This window comes from Hyperolius riggenbachi, chromosome 2 (assembly GCF_040937935.1).
Source record: "Hyperolius riggenbachi isolate aHypRig1 chromosome 2, aHypRig1.pri, whole genome shotgun sequence".
Classification (NCBI taxonomy): domain Eukaryota; kingdom Metazoa; phylum Chordata; class Amphibia; order Anura; family Hyperoliidae; genus Hyperolius; species Hyperolius riggenbachi.
Window position 1 is genome coordinate 540,343,077 of NC_090647.1, and position 14,903 is coordinate 540,357,979.

The window sequence follows — 14,903 nt, forward strand, 5'->3', positions numbered from 1 at the left end:
GGAGGCCCTTTAGCTAATGAGTGAGTGACAGGGAGGCCCTTTAGCTAGTGAGTGAGTGACAGGGAGGCCCTTTAGCTAGTGAGTGAGTGACAGGGAGGCCCTTTAGCTAGTGAGTGAGTGACAGGGAGGCCCTTTAGGTAGTGAGTGAGTGACAGGGAGGCCCTTTAGGTAGTGAGTGAGTGACAGGGAGGCCCTTTAGGTAGTGAGTGAGTGACAGGGAGGCCCTTTAAGTAGTGAGTGAGTGACAGGGAGGCCCTTTAGCTAGTGAGTGAGTGACAGGGAGGCCCTTTAGGGAGTGAGTGACAGGGAGTCCCTTTAAGTAGTGAGTGAGTGACAGGGAGGCCCTTTAAGTAGTGAGTGAGTGACAGGGAGGCCCTTTAAGTAGTGAGTGAGTGACAGGGAGGCCCTTTAGCTAGTGAGTGAGTGACAGGGAGGCCCTTTAAGTAGGGAGTGAGTGACAGGGAGGCCCTTTAAGTAGGGAGTGAGTGACAGGGAGGCCCTTTAGGTAGTGAGTGAGTGACAGGGAGGCCCTTTAAGTAGTGAGTGAGTGACAGGGAGGCCCTTTAAGTAGTGAGTGAGTGACAGGGAGGCCCTTTAGCTAGTGAGTGACAGGGAGGCCCTTTAAGTAGTGAGTGAGTGACAGGGAGGCCCTTTAAGTAGTGAGTGAGTGACAGGGAGGCCCTTTAGGTAGTGAGTGAGTGACAGGGAGGCCCTTTAAGTAGTGAGTGAGTGACAGGGAGGCCCTTTAAGTAGTGAGTGAATGACAGGGAGGCCCTTTAGCTAGTGAGCGAGTGACAGGGAGCCGCCCCCCCCAGCCGCTGCCGCCGTCGTCGTCGCCGCCTCCGCTGCCTCCCCTACCTTGCCAGTGAGTGCTGCCCAGCGTCAGACCTCAAGATCAGCGGCGACCCGACCAGAGCGGGCGCTGGACGCACCCGCTCTATATGCGGAAGTGACGTCACTTCCGCATATCAGTGCGGGCGCTGGGTCCTAGCGCCCGCACTATTGTCGCCGTCTGATCGGGGTCTGACTAGGTGGAGGCGGCGGCGGTTAGAGGGATGGAGGGAGGGAGGGAGCAGCGGTCATGGGGGGTTGAGCGGCGGCCGGGCGGCACCCGCCAGGGCCGCGGCGGGGATGGGGCCCCCCTGCAGGGCCGGGCCCGTGACGGGAGTCACGGATGTCCCCCCCTGATGGCGGGCCTGCTCGACAGTTAGGAATCCTGCAACCCAATTTAAACAGTGACATAATTCCGGTGGGAGGAAGGTTGGGCTACTTCCTAACACATTGGAGAGAAATGTCAGACAGCCCATTTATTATCAATACGATAAAAGACGGTTATCACATAGTATTCCAAAAGTTCCCACCATCAAGATTTGTGATAACCAAGAATTTGATATCCTCGGTCCATCTGGAGGCCATACACTCAATAATACAGGATATGTTGGAGAGGAAGGTTGTATCGGTAGTGCCAGTGGATCAAAGGAGGAAAGGTTTTTATTCAAAAATCTTTCTGGTTCCAAAACCGTCGGGAAAATTCAGATTGATTCTGAATTTAAAACCGATCAATCCTTTCATAAAATACGAAAAGTTTCGTATGGAATCAATTCACTCGATCAGGAATCTTTTAATTCCGGGAGGATTTATGCTCAGCATAGATTTAAAAGACGCGTACTGGCACATTCCGATAGAACTGGAATCTCAAAAGTTTCTGAGGTTCGCTGTCCAGATGGGAAGCGGAATACAACATCTACAGTTCCGTTGCCTCCCGTTTGGGATTACTTCTGCTCCAAGGATCTTTGCAAAGGTCATGGCAGAAGTAGTCGCAGCACTGCACAAAAAGGAGGTACTAATAGTCCCCTATCTAGACGACCTATTAATTATTGCAAAATCAAAGCAAAATTTGATGGGACACAGGGAAACAGCGTTGCAGGAACTTCAGTTAGCCGGCTGGTTAGTCAGCGAAGAAAAATCGCAGCTTCAGCCCACTCAGGAAATCCAGTTTCTCGGATTTATCATAAATTCGATAGACCAAAAGTTATATTTGCCAAAGGAAAAGATAAAAGTAGAGGACGAAGTAAAAATTAGATCTTCAATGGTGGTTGGCAGTGAGCAACCTAGAGATAGGAAAATTATGGAGATTTCCGATACAAAAAATTCTGACCACAGATGCAAGTGCAGTCGGTTGGGGGGCACATGTGGACTCTTTTCAGACACAGGGCATTTGGGATCAGTCAATGGCCAGAAGTTCTTCCAATTTCAGAGAGTTGTATGCGGTAAAGATGGCAATCATCAGCATGATGCATATGTTACAGACCACTCACGTTCAAGTACGAATGGACAATTCCACGGTGGTGGCCTACATCAACCGTCAAGGGGGAACAAAGTCGAAAAGACTGTTGCAGTTGGCGTTAGAAATTCTGAAAATTGCAGAAAAGAAATTTCTATCTTTAACGGCAGTACATTTGAAGGGGACATTGAATGTTCTAGCCGACCAGTTAAGCAGACAACAAATCTCCAATACGGAGTGGAGTCTAAACGACAGAATTTTCGATCAGTTGGTGATCAGATGGGGTCGTCCTCACGTAGATTTATTTGCGAACAGGAGAAACAAAAAATGCAGTCATTTCTACTCTCTGAATATGATGGACAATCCATTAGGAATAGATGCTCTGTCGCAGGACTGGAACAAGCCATTGATGTATGCATTCCCACCTCTGAATCTGATGGCCCTAGTGTTACAAAAATTGTTAAGGTCAACCGGAACAATGATGTTAATTGCTCCGGATTGGCCCAGAAGGTCATGGTACCCCTTGCTGCTGGCTCTCTCGGTGGATCCTCCATGGAGACTACCAGTAGCGAAGGATATGATTCTCTGTCAGGGACAGCCTATCCAACAAGCAACTACGTGGAAGCTAACAGCATGGCTACTGAGGAAGCAGTCCTTAGAACCAAAGGGCTGTCTTCAAGAGTGATTACAACACTGCTAAACAGCAGAAAACGTAATACTAGATTAATTTACCAGAAATACTGGAAAACATATAATTTATGGTTACAAACGTCAAACTTCAAATCCACAGAAATCGCTTCCATTCTAGAATTTTTACAGGAAGGCGTGGATAAGGGGCTGGCTTTGAGCACGATAAAAGTCCAAATTTCAGCCTTATCGGTTTTTTTTTTTTATAAAAAGTTAGCGACGGATCCGCTCGTTATACGGTTTGTTAAGTCAATTGAAAGAAGTAAACCAATTTTGGTTAAAAATTTTCCCAGATGGGATTTACCTTTTGTTTTACAGTCTCTTTCATCTGATTTTTTTACGGAGAAAGATTCCTTACGTATTTCTACGTTAAAGACAGTATTTCTGGTAGCCATTACCTCTGCGAGAAGGGTTAGTGAGCTACAAGCGTTATCTTGCAGACAGCCGTTTTGTTCTTTTTATGAGGATAGGGTAGTGTTAAGAACAAGTCAGGAATTTCTTCCTAAAGTAAGTGATATTTACCATAGAACACAGGAGATTATACTACCATCATTCTATACAAACCCTAAAACGAAGGAAGAAGTAAGATGGCATAGACTGGATGTTAAAGAAAACCTATTAGCATACCTGGACAAAGTGAAAGAGTTTAGGAAGACGGAATCTTTGTTTGTAAACTTTTCATGTAAACATAAAGGAGCTAAAGCTTCAGCCACAACGATAGCCAGATGGATCAAAGATTGTATAAGAGAAGCTTATAGAGCCGCAGGGAGAGACCCACCTTTAGACTTAAAAGCTCACTCTACAAGGGCAGCTGCTACGACATGGGCCTATAGGCAGGGAATATCGCCTTTGGACATCTGTAAAGCTGCAACGTGGAAGAGTCTCAACACCTTTATGAAACATTACAAGCTTGACCGACTATCTGCAAAGGATCAAAGCTTTGGGAGAACTGTCCTGGAGGCAGTAAACCCGCCCTAAGGTGTGTGTAAACGTATTTTCTTGTTTATCATCTCAAAGTGTACCTGCCCTGGAGTGTACTGGAAAAAACACATGTTAGCTTACCTGCTAACGGTATTTTTAGTCACTCCAGGACAGGTAGGGGTACCCACCCTTTCAATGGGGAAATAATGTATCTAATGTACATATGATTTTATTAATATCTGTATATATCATATCATGATCTTGTAAATGGAATGGTTGTGTTTTATATAGTACTAGCTGATTGCCCGGCGTTGCCCGGGTATGTATTTGGCTGGTGTTGGCTCCGCCTAATTTTTCTAACCCTAACACACAATTACTCACTGACCAAGTTTGTGAGCTTTGCGGTCTTTGGTATCAATAATCTGCATTGAAATGAAACAAATCTGATTGGGTGTGAGTGGCTCCACCCCCTTTTCTGAATTTGAACCCCAGTCACCCAATAACCAACTGTACCAGGTTTGAGGCCTGTGCCATTAACAGTTCAAGAATGGTAGCAATTAAATATTCCCCTTGAAAAGCAACAGGTGAAGTTTGATTCACTTTTGTAGGCTCCACCCACTTTTCTGAATATTAATCCCAGTCACCCAGTGACCAACTGTGCAAAGTTTAAAGACCCTGCCATTAACAGAATGGCTGCAGTTTACATTTTCCCAGTGAAATTTGTATTTGTCTCCACCCACTGATGACCCGGCGTTGCCTGGGTATGTATTTGACTGGTGTTGGCTCCGCCCACTTTCTAACCCTAACACATAAACACTCAATGACCAAGTTTGTGAGCTTTGGGGTCCTTGGCATCAATAATTTGTATATTCCCATAGAAATTAAACAATCAGATAGGCTGTTTGTGGCTTCACCCCTCTATAGCATTTGAACCCCAGTCACCCAATGACCAACTGTAGCAGGTTTGAGGCATCTGCTATTAACAGTGTAAAAATGGCAGCAATTTAAATATTCCACTTGAAAATCACCAGGTGAATTTTGATTGGCTATTATAGGCTCCACCCACTTCCCTAAATATTAATCTCAGTCACTCAGTGACCATCTGGGCAAAGATTGGGAACCCTGAAATAAACAGTGTAAGAAGGGCTGCAGTTTACACTTTCCCAGTGAAATTTGTTTTTGGCTCCGCCCACTTTTTGTAACCTGGACACAAAGTCACTACTCAATGCCCAAGTTTGTGAGTTTTTGGGTCCTTGGCATCAATAATTTGTATTTTCCCACGAAATGAAACAAATCTGATTCACTGTTTGTGGCTCTGTCCCCTTTTCTGAATTTGAACCTCAGTGACCCAATGACCAACTGTACCAGGTTTGAGGCTTGTGCCATTAACAGTGCAAGAATGGCAGCAATTGTAATATTCTCCTTGAAAAGTGACGTGATTTTTGATTGGCATTTTAAGGCTCCACCCACTTTTCTGAATATTAATCCCAGTCACCCTGTAACCAGCTATGCTAAGATTGAGAACCCTGCCATTAACAGTGAAGAAGGGCTGCAGTTTACAATTTCCCAGAAAAATCTGTTTTTAACTCCACCCACTTTTTGTAACCTTGACACACCGTGACTACTCAATGACCAAGTTTGTGAGCTTTTGGGCTCCCGGCATCAAAATTGTGCTAATGGAAGCAGTTTATCCAGCAAAGAAATCTGGCTGTTTTTGGCTCTGCCTCTTTACTGAATTTGAACCCCAAACACTTAACGACCGACTGTAGCAGGTTTGAGGCCTCTGCTATTAACAGTGTGAGAATGGCTGCAGTTTCAATATTCCCCTTGAAAATCAATAAGTGAATTTTGATTGGCTCTTGTAGGCTCCACCTACTTTTCCGAATATTAATCCTAGTCTCCCAGTGACCAACTGTGTGAAGTTTGAGAACCCTGCCATTAACCGTGTAAGAAAAGCTGCAGTTTACATTTCCCCATGTAAAAAGTTAGTTGTTTTTGGCTCCGCCCACTATTTCTAATCTTGTCATACAGTCACTTAATGACCAAGTTTATGAGCTTTGCGGTCTTTGGCATCAATAAGCTGCATTTTACCTTTGAAATTAAACAAATCTGATTGGCTGTTTTTGGCCCGCTCCCTTCAGAATTTAAACTCCAGTCTCCCAGTGACTGACTGTAGCAGATGTTAGGCCTCTGCCATTAGGAGTGCATGAATGGCAGCAATGTAAATATTCCCCTTGAAAATCAAAAGGTGAATTTTGATTGGCTGCTGTAGGCTCCACCCACTTTTCTGAATATTAGTCCCAGTCACCCAGTGGCCAACTGTGTCACGTTTGAGAACCCTGCCAATAACAGAATGGCTGAAATCAATCTAACAAATCTGACTGTCTGTTTGTGGCTCCACCCCTTTAGTGAATTTGGACCCCAGTCACCCAATGACTGACTGTGTCAGGTTTGAGGCCTCTGCCACTAACAGTGTAAGAATGGTAGCAATGTGAATATTCCCCTTTGAAAATCAATAGGTACATTTTGATTGGCTGTTGTAGGCTCCACCCACATTTCTGAATATTCATCCCAGTCACCCAGTGGCCAATTATGTAAAGTTTGGGAACCCTACAATGTAAAAAAATGAAGTTGTTGGCACCGCCCACTTTTTCTAACCTTGACATACAGTCACTCAATTATCAAGTTTATCAGCTTTGGGGTCCTTGGTATCAATACTTTGTATATTCCCATTGAAAAATGAACTAATCTGGCTGTTTGTGGCTCCGCCCCCTTCCTGAATTTTGACCCTAGTCACCCAGTGACCAACTGTACCAGGTTTGAGGCATCTGCTTTTACCAGTATAAGAGAATGGTAGCTGATGAGATATTCCCTTTGAAAATCAAAAGGTGAATTTTTATTGGCTGTTGTAGGCTCCACCCACCTTCCAAAATCTTAATCTGTCACCCAATGACCAACTGTGCAAAGTTTGAGAACCCTGCCATTAACGGTGTAAGAATGGCTGCAGTTTATATTTTCCCAGTAAAAGTTGTTTTGGCTCCGCCCACTTTTTGTAACCTTGACACACAGTCACTCAATGACCAAGTTTGTGAGCTTTCAGGTTCCTGGAATCAAAAATGTGTGAATGGAAGCAGTTTATCCACCAAGGAAATCTGATTGGCTGTATGTGGCCATGCCCCTTTAGTGAATTTTGACCCCAATCACCCAATGACCCACTGTAGCAAGTTTGAAGCCTCTGCCATTAACAGAGTAAGAATAGCAGCAGTTTAAATATTCCCCCTGAAAATCAATAGGTGAATTTTGATTGGCTGTTCTAGGCTCCACCCATTTTCTTGAATCCTAATTGCATTCGCCCAGTGACCAAGTGTGGCAAGTTTGAGAACCCTGCGATTAACAGTCTAAGAATGGCTGCAGTTTACATTTTCCCATTTAAAATGAATGGCTGAAATTTGATTGGCTGTTTTATGCTCCGCCCACTTTTCCTGGATTTGTAACCTCGGTCACCAAGTGACCAACTGTGCCAAGTGTGGGGACTCTGGCTTGATTACTGTGAGAATGGCAGGCTTTTACATTTTTTCCATTGACTTAAATGGGTGGAATCTGATTTGCTGTTTGTAGCTCCGCCCAGGTGTGCAGGGGGGCCGCGAGACCCCCAGAACATATCATCCCAGGTAGTAAGGGATCTGTGTACCAAGTTTCGTTCAAATCGGTCAAGCCGTTTTTGCGTGATCGCGGCACATACACACACACATACATATACACACACACACACACACACATACATCCGATTTTATATATATAGATGTATAAACATGAGGTTAGGTTTGTTCCTGTTACTTGTCATTATACTGCCTGACCTCCGGTTCCATTTTTAATTTATAGGGAGGCTCTGGGATGTTTCCTGTTTCTGGGAGGAGCCAAGTCTCAAAGTGTACCTGTCCTGGAGTGACTAAAAATACCGTTAGCAGGTAAGCTAACATGTGGTTTTGCCACTTGAGCCAGTGCAATGACAGCTGGAGACAATAAACCTGACAATCCATTTAAAGCGGAATATAACCCACAATTTCTTCTTTGCTCTAAAAGATTATTTACAGCACATAATATACTAACACAAAGTTTTTTTTTTTTAGTAAAACAGCATTCAAAGGGTTACATCACAGGGCTGACTCTTTCTTCTGCAGGGAGAACCCGCATCCAAACTGCTGCTAAGCTTGTCTTGTGTACTCATTCTTTTTCTTTACATCTATGTAAACATTCTCTGGCTGTGCAGGACTTCAGCTGATGAGTCCTGGGGTGAAAAACAGATCAGAAATAACTGCTGGCAGCATTTTTATTTATTTATTTATTTGTTGTATTTATAAAGCGCCAACATATTACGCAGCGCTGGACATTAATTTAGGTTACAGACAATATTTAGGGGTGACAAACAGCAATATGACAATACAGGAATACAAGAAAACCAGATCACACAGCACAGTATTAGTACAAGGTAATGCTTAGTCAGTCACTGAAAGGGAGCATGGAGATTAGGCAAGTTAGGTTCACTCAAATGCATAGCATGGGTGCACAGTAATAGAGGTGCATGATCAGGTAGGACACAAAAGGAGAAGGACCCTGCCCAAAGGCTTACAATCTAGAGGGAGAGGTAGGGACACGAGAGGTAGGGGACCAGAGTTCGGCTGTGGGTTTAGAGCAATTGTGAGGGGTGGTAGGCAAGAGTGAAAAGGTGAGTTTTGAGGGCCTTCTTGAAGGTGTTGAAGGAGGGGGCTGCCCTAATGGGTGGAGGTAGGGAGTTCCATAGTGTCGGAGCGGCTCTTGAGAAATCTTGGAGGCGTGCATGGGACTGGGTGATGCGGGGGACGGTCAGGCGAAGTTCATTGGAGGAGCGGAGTGAGCGGCTTGGTGTGTATCTCTGAGTAAGATCAGAAATGTAGGTTGGACAGGTTTTGTGGATGGATTTGTAGGTCAGACACAATATCTTGAATCTGATTCTGGACTGGATAGGAAGCCAGTGGAGGGATTCACGGAGGGGAGCCGCCCTGGTGGAGCGATGGGAGGAGTGGATAATTCTGGCAGCCGCATTCATGATGGACTGCAGTGGGGCTATTCGGGTCTTAGGGAGTCCAGACAGAAGGGCATTGCAGTAGTCGAGGCGGGAAATTATGAGGGCATGGATGAGGAGTTTGGTGGTGGCAGGGGTCAGGAAAGGGCGAATCTTACAGATGTTACGAAGGTGGAAGTTGCAGGACTTTGTGAGGTTTTGGATGTGGGGAGTGAAGGAGAGTGTGGAGTCCAGGGTGACACCCAGACAGCGGGCTTGAGAGGTAGGGTGAATAGTAGTGTGGTTAACAGTGACCTGCACATCTGGGAGGTCCAGGGATGACCGGGGTGGGAAGATCATAAATTCCGTTTTGTCTAGATTTAGTTTTAGGAACCTAGCGGACATCCAGGAGGAGATGGCAGATAGGCAGGAGGAGACCTTGTCCATGGTAGTGGTGGATATGTCAGGGGTGTGGAGATAGATTTGGGTGTCATCTGCATACAGATGATAGTTAAAACCCATGGAGGAGATAACCTTGCCAATGGAGGATGTGTATAGGGAGAACAGTAGCATTCACAACAGAATGACAACAGTTATAAATGAAATGCACCAGCAGCTTTAAAAATAAATAAACTTAACTTTGGGAAGTTATAATGTCTAAATGAATAATAATACTTGTGCATAAAAGCAAATATGATAATTGTATGGGTTATAAAAAGTAGGAAAACACATTTTTGTTGCAAATTTTGTCAGTTTTAAACCGCTAAGCTGATAATGTGCCTGTCTGTCCGACATCACCAGACCCTTATGAGGGACGTATGTCAGAAGCGCACACATGTCTGGATACGGATTCCCTCTTTTTAGGGGAACACGTGTGCGCTTCTGACATACGTCACTCATAAGGGTCTAGTGATGTCGGACAGACAGACACATTATCAGCTTCTTTAAATGGATTGTTATTTGCAACCATTCTGTAATTCTAAATGTTAAATACCTATGCATTTGTTTACCGTATATGTTGTTTCTAAAAAGGGAACGTATGTATTATGAATTGTCATTTACTATCTTAGGCACTGTTATTGGCCTGATGAAGCGGGCTCAGATCCGTGAAACGCGTTGCCTGTGCTAATAAAATGTCTTTGTTTACACAAAGATCTCGTTACTGAGGTAAGCCAACTCATTTTCTCAATTTTATCTGATTTTAATTGTTTTATCTACACCAGGATGCCTCTTTTCCACATTTGTGCTCTCCATACCCTCAACATTTGGGAGTGTGTAGTGTGTGTAAGAGGACTACAAGTCAAATAATTTAGGGTGAACTGTAATTGAGAATTACTGTAATAACGCGCATTGGATCCTGCTATGCATGTGTGTGAGAAAACATGCTGACATGGCAGCAAAATGTGACGAACAGCAAAAGCTGTCATTGCACCAGATCTCCAACTCCCCATGGCCAGTTTTCCATTGCAGCAAAACAGACTAAAAAAAGTCTGTTTTGCGCTATAGTGGGTACCAAGCAGAAAAGAGTCAATGTATGTTTCCTATGCCCGAGATTGAGAAAAGTGTGCGCCCTTTGTAAGTGTACATTTTTTATTACATACAGTAAGTCCTGTTCAGTTGTTTAGCTGTGTGGAACTGAAACACTAGGTAATGTGTGATGATCAGAAAACAGCACAACGCCGCCATCTAGTGTCAAAACTTTGAGTAACAGGAGATAAACAATAAAAAAATGAAAGTTATGTAACATGAGCTACAGTACGTGACTGCATACAGGTAAGCAATCTACAGCACAAAAAATATCGGGAAAATAATGCCATTTTTATGTGTCTGCGCACACAGTTGTAAATGTAATGCTATCTTTTCACTATCACTAGATAAGCCCCTTAATGATACCAGAGCTGGACTAACTAGGAGAAACAGGGGAAGCAGGCATGTACTGCAAGCTGATGTTTACTGCTCCCCTGTTCTCCTCTGTCCTCCTCCTTTCCTACCTAAATGCCTATAACCCCCAGGGCAGCTTCTTCCGGTTTTGCCTAGTTGGAAGCACACTGTGCAATGTGCATGCGCATACGTCATGGGCATATGCAGAGCACTCCTGGCCACAGACTTGCGATGTAGGACGTGCGCAGCTGGGCCTGAGCCTGTGCACTAATGTCCAACCTGGAAGAGGCTGCCGGGGGGCATTTAGGTAGGAAAGGAGGAGGACTGGGTGAACAAAGGGAGTGGTGGGAATCAGGACAGCTTTCAGCACTTACCTGTTCCCCTCCATTTCTCCTAGTTAGTTCAGCACTGGTATCCTTTAAATCACTGGCGTAACAATAGGGCCTGCAGCCCCTGCACCCGCGGGGGGGCCCGGCCCCCCTCCTGGGGCCCGCTCGGGGCCGTTTTGTGGGGGTTGGAGGGGACGCAGCATGAGGGGAAAGCCATGCAGCAATTCGGCGGGGAGGGGGGAAGGTCCCCCCCCCTCCCTCACCTCGGGGCTCTCCCCTCTGCGCTCCCCTCCGCCTTAAATCTAAGTCCGGGCAGTGTCTGGGCAGTGGCGGGCAATCTTCGGGTGATCCGGATAGTAGTTATCCGGATGACACCCAGTACTGCTGTGCTGTGCGACGGGCTGGGCGGAGGATCAAGCTTACCCTTCTGACGTCTTCTCCGGCCGTCCCTCGGCGCCTCCCAAGATGCGTTCCACGCAGCGGTCCTGTGACTACAAACACTTCCTCCTTCCGGGTTGAAGGAGGAAGTGTTTGAAGTCACGTGAGCGCCGAGTGGAATGCATCGTGGGAGGCGCCGAGGGACGGCCGGAGAAGACGTCAGAAGGGTAAGCTTGATCCTCCGCCCAGCCCGTCGCACAGCAGTACTGGGTGTCATCCGGATAACTACTATCCGGATCACCCGAAGATTGCCCGCCGCTGCCCAGACACTGCCCGGACTTAGATTTAAGGCGGAGGGGAGCGCAGAGGGGAGAGCCCCGAGGTGAGGGAGGGGGGGGACCTTCCCCCCCTCCCCGCCGAATTGCTGCATGGCTTTCCCCTCATGCTGCATCCCCTCTAACCCCCGCAAAACGGCCCCGAGCGGGCCCCAGGGGGGGGCCCGCTCAGAAATTCTGCAGGGTGGCCCGGTGGGGCCTAGTTACGCCCCTGCTTTAAATTACTTTCTATATAACACACAGCTTTTAAAGTCTGTATAATAATACAAAGAAGGCAATGACGGCCCCAGAATTCAACTATAGTATATCCAAACTCTGGCTAGTGGATGTGAAGAGATTATGGAACCTTGTAGTGGTTACAGTCCAGAGATAAACTATAGTATGGCTGCACTCCAGATGCGAGGGCCCCAGATTTTCCAAAGGCCCCCTACAGCAGTACCGCTTGTACTGCCCTGATGGCAGCCCTGCCACACCCACTAACAAGCTGGTTGAGTTTAGCAAAATGCTCATCCCTAGATTATATATTTAACTAGTTGATGACCCGGCGTTGCTCGGTTATATATTTGGCTGCTATTGGCCCTGCCAACTTTTTCTAACCTTAACACACAAACACACTCAATGACTAAGTTTGTCAATTTGGGGTCCTTGGCATCAATAATTTTATTTTCCCATTGAAATGAAACAATTCTTATTGGCTGTTTGTGGCTCCACCCCCTCTTCTGAATTTGAACCCCATTCACCCAATTACCAACTGTACCAGGTTTGAGTCTTGTGCCATTATCAGTACAAGAATGGCAGCAATTTAAATATTCAATTTGAAATACGTGAATTTTGATTGGCTTTTGTAGGCTCCACCCATTTTCCTGAATATTAATCTCAGTCACCAAGTGGCCAACTGTGTCAAGTTTGAGAATCCATGGCTGCAGTTTAAATTTTCCCACTGTAATTTGTATTTGGCTCTGCCCACTTTTTGTGACCTTGACACACAGTCACTCAATGGAGTTTGTAAGCTTTCAGGTTCCTGGCATCAAAATGGTGTGTATAGAAGCAGTTTATTCAGCAAAGGGATGCGATTGGCCCTTTGTGGCTCTGCCCCCTTTATTGATTTTAAATCCCAGTCACTTAATGACTGTTTGTAGAAGGTTTGAGGCCTCTGCCATTAACAGTGGAAGAATGGGAGCAGTTTAAATATTCCCCTTGAAAATCAATAGGTGAGTTTTAAATGGCTGCTGTAGGCTTCACCCAGTTTTCTGAATATTAATCCCAGTCACCCAGTGGCCAACTGTGTCAAGTTTGAGAATCCTGTCATTAACAGTGTAAGAATGGCTGCAGTTTATATTTTCCCACGTAATAAGTTGGCTGTTTTTGGCTCTGCCCACTGTCTCTAACATTGACAAGTTTATGAGCTTTGGGTTCCTTGGCATCAATAATTTGCATTTTCCCATAGGAATTAAACAAATCTGGCTGTTTGTGGCCCTGTCCCCTTTTCAGAATTTGAACCCCAGTCACCCTATAACCATTTGTACCAGATTTAAGAACTCTACAATTAACAGTGTAAGAATGGAATCCATTTAAATATTCCCCTTGAAAATCAATAGGTGAATTTTGATTGGCTTTTGTAAGCTCCACCCACTTTCAGGAATTCTAATTCTAGTCTCCCAGTGACCAACTGTGTCAAGTTTGAGAATCCTGCCACTTACAGAATGGCTGCAGTATATATTTTCCCAGGTAAAAAATTTAGCTCCACCCACTTTTTTTAAACCTTGACAAACACAGTCACTGTATACCCAAGTTTGTGAGCTTTGTGGTCCTTAGCATCAGCAATTTACATTTTCCCACTGAAATTAAACAAATCTGATTGGCTGTTTGTGGCTCCACCCCCTTTTCAGAATGTGAACCCCAGTCACCAAATGACCGACTGTACCAGGTTTAAGGCCTCTACCATGAAGAGTGTAAGAATAGCAGCAACGTAAACATTCCCCTTGAAAATTAACAGGTGACATTTGATTAGCTGTTGTAGGCTCCACCCACTTTACTGAATATTAATCCCAGTCACCCAGTGGCCAACTGTGTCACGTTTGAGATCCCTGCCATTAAAGGGACACTATGGTTAAATAACTGGCTATAATATCAGTTAATATAAAATATGGCTCTGATGAAAAAATGCAGGACACAGCTACATCGCAGAGAGCTGGTCTCCACAGCAACAGTGTAAGAATGGCTACAGTTTATATTTTCCCCTGTAAAAAATGTAGTTGTTGGCTCCGCCTTCTTTTTCTAACCTTGACATACAGTCACTCAATGACCAAGTTTATGAGCTTTGGGATCCTTAGCATCAATAATTTTATATTTTACCATTGAAATTAAACAAATCTGACTGTTTGTGGCCCTGCCCCCTTTTCAGAATTTGAACCCCAGTCACCCAAGGACTGACTGTAGCAGGTTTGAGGCCTCTGCCATTAACAGTGTAAGAATGGCAAATATTCCCCTTGAAAATCAATAGGTGAACTTCTCACCAATCTATGTTTCCCAATATTTGTTGTGTACTATGTACAGTACTACAGAGGATGTTGGTGCTATATAGATAATAAAATAATACTAATAATAATACTCTTCTTTTCAGAATTGTATCCATTCAGAGAATGTTTACCCTTATGATTCATCTTCATCTCTGGGTCTGGATACAGAGAGACAGAAGAGGCTGAACTTGATGGACTTGTCTTTTTCAACCTAGACAACTATAAAACCATGTCAAGTGTAAACTCCTGTACATTTAGAAAGAATAAAATGGAAAGCTAGATCCTGTAACGATTTGTGTCAGCAAGAAACAAAGTTCTGATTCTTAGGTGATCTGCAGTATCACCTATAATACAGATATGTACCTGATTATATGGTGATATGCAGAATCACCAATAATACAAGTATACCAGACAACTGATGTGATAGCTACTAGCAAAGTACAGTGCTTGGTGCAACAGTAGTACTGATAGGTTTAGCAATACCTCACCAGAGGAGCTGGTGGGTCCTAACAGTACAGAGCCCCTCAC

At 44.7% G+C, this 14,903-nt stretch overlaps 1 long non-coding RNA gene across 1 annotated transcript in view; it reads left to right on the forward strand.

Moving 5' to 3' along the window:
• The window catches only part of LOC137545087 (uncharacterized), a 54,686-nt gene extending 40,022 nt beyond the window's left edge, over window positions 1-14,664 (forward strand). The window contains exons 2-3 of the long non-coding RNA XR_011025989.1: window positions 10,004-10,100; window positions 14,480-14,664. This is a non-coding gene — a long non-coding RNA (uncharacterized lncRNA). The remainder of the gene's footprint in view (window positions 1-10,003; window positions 10,101-14,479) is intronic.
• Window positions 14,665-14,903: the final 239 nt, after the last annotated feature.